The sequence below is a fragment of the Fulmarus glacialis genome, unplaced genomic scaffold (assembly GCF_000690835.1).
Source record: "Fulmarus glacialis isolate BGI_N327 unplaced genomic scaffold, ASM69083v1 scaffold31929, whole genome shotgun sequence".
Lineage (NCBI taxonomy): Eukaryota > Metazoa > Chordata > Aves > Procellariiformes > Procellariidae > Fulmarus > Fulmarus glacialis.
The window spans coordinates 1,561-3,692 of record NW_009233081.1 but is presented as its reverse complement, the minus strand read 5'-3'; the positions used below and the strand labels follow the sequence as shown (position 1 = coordinate 3,692).

Below are 2,132 nucleotides of genomic sequence, written 5' to 3'. Positions count from 1 at the left end.
GGGCTAAGGAGTGAAAGGGAGTCCGAGCTGGATTCCTTCAGAGAGAGGGGAAGTTGACGCACCAGCCTAAGAATAGCTCAGGGAGGGGAAGCACGGACAATATTGTCACCAAAGGTAACCTCCGCCGTGTGTGTGTTTCTGTGCCCCTGTCGCGTCAGGAAAATCGGCTTTCCGAGTGAAATTCGCTCGGTTTTTCAGGGGCCCGCGTGTGGGGAAACCACCGTTTCCCGGTCTAGTAGGTCCATGTGCAATGTTTAGGGTGGTGCCTCGTCGGCGTGTTATCGTGTTCGCTCTCTGGTTATATTTCAGCTGCTGATGAAATTGCAGCCAGAAGCGGAGGAGTCTTTGGACCTTCCCGTGATCGGGACCTTTGACTCATAAAAGGCTCCTTCAAGAAGTTTCGCAGGCCAGAAGAGGGGAAGAAAGAGCAGCCGGCTGTCGGAGGGAGCAGACCGCGTTCTGGAGCGTGGGGAATTGGGGGGGGCGAGAGGAAGTCGCTGTATGTGGAGTTTTTGGACAGTAAGTCACATGGATTTTTATGTAGCTGCATGGTCTGTGTTCTAAAACAGTTCTAAAGAAGAGAAAAGGGCAAGAGAGGGTGGAGGCTGTCTTCTGGGGAGGGTTTATTGCTTCTCGAGATTTAAATCTTTAATTTCACTCTGCTGGCCAAACAGCGAGTTCCAGAATTTGAGAAGCAAAACAAAGTCGTCCTGAACCCAAAGTCTTGAATGTTCTTTAAACTTTTATCCTGTTGTTTAGCGAGAACCTGAACGCCGAAGTCGTTGCTTTATTTTGTTTGTTTGAAAGTGGGGCAGAGGAAAGACAAACCCAACCAACCTGTTGTGTGGAGAATTCATCTGACGCTGGTTGTTTTGTTTTTTTTTTTTCCTTTTAATTCCCAAACCCTCCACCTGTTTTCTTTTCTCCTCTGCCAGAAATGCTTTCTCTGAAGAAATATTTCACCGAAGGCCTCATCCAGTTCACCATTCTGCTCAGCTTGATCGGCGTTCGTGTGGACGTGGACACCTACCTGAACTCGCAGCTCCCCCCTCTCCGGGAGATCATTCTTGGCCAGAGCTCCGCTTACACCCAGACCCAGTTTCACAACCTGCGTAACACCTTGGATGGATATGGCATCCACCCAAAAAGTGTAGACCTGGACTATTACTTCACCGCTCGCAGGCTGCTCAACCAGGTGAGGGCCCTGGACAGGTTTCAGGTGCCCACCACCGAAGTCAACGCCTGGTTGGTGCACAGAGACCCCGAAGGCTCCGTGTCCAGTAGCCAGCCCAGCGCCGGCATCGCCCTAGAGAACGGCAGTGGCCTGCAGGATGGGAGCAGTCCTGACAACGGGGTGAGGGAGAGCGGAGCGGAGCAGGGCTTTGGGGAAGAACTGGAAGATTTGGGAGCGGTCGCTGCCCCGGTGAATGGAGACCTGACCAAAGAGGTAGGCAGGACCTTCTTTTGCCTGTGGCGGGGGGGAAAGGGAGCCCTTGGGGGGCTTTTGTCCTCTGGTATTCATCCAAGCGAGCGGTACTCTGTACATTGTGTGTGTTTAGCACTTGGGAAAAGTGGGTTCCAGCTTGGGAACAGCATAACACTAAATTATGGTTCAGTTAGAGGTGCACACGTGGGGCAGTTTTTCCTTTTTGTTTGTTTTATTCTTGATCTGAAAGTAATAGTAAAAGGAGCAGGGAAAGGGTTGGGGTCAGCATTTCAGCCTGTGCGCATAGCGTTGTGTTGTGAAACCGATAAAACGAGGGTGGGAAATAAACAGGGGCATTGGGTAACAGCCTCATCCCAGGTGTCGAGCGGGTGGTTGGGTTACTTGGCTCTGGAGTTCATCCAGTGGCGATGTTTATTGCTTGGTTTTCATCACAGACGGGTGGGGAGAGGTGAACTGGAAAGCGGGTTATTTTTTCTGTCTGAGCACAACCTTTCGGAGGCTGTGATGCAACGCTGGTCCCCGGGAGCTGCTGTTCTTTTTCCTTTCTGGCACCGCTCTCTTTGTCACGGCATGTTCAGCGTCTCCCTGGCCGTGGCGCGGGGGATGTTAGCGCTGATTTGCAGCGTCGGGTCCTTCCAGCGTCGCTCTTGCGTCTTGTAAATTTTGTCTCGGATGAGCTGCTGAG

General features: G+C 52.0%; 1 pseudogene across 1 annotated transcript; it reads left to right on the top strand.

Moving 5' to 3' along the window:
- Positions 1-937: 937 nt before the first annotated feature.
- LOC104082173 lies at positions 938-1,447 on the top strand (annotated as a pseudogene). The gene has a single exon (XR_683585.1). The product of XR_683585.1 is annotated as a nuclear factor erythroid 2-related factor 1 pseudogene (transcript).
- The last annotated feature ends 685 nt before the right edge of the window (positions 1,448-2,132 follow it).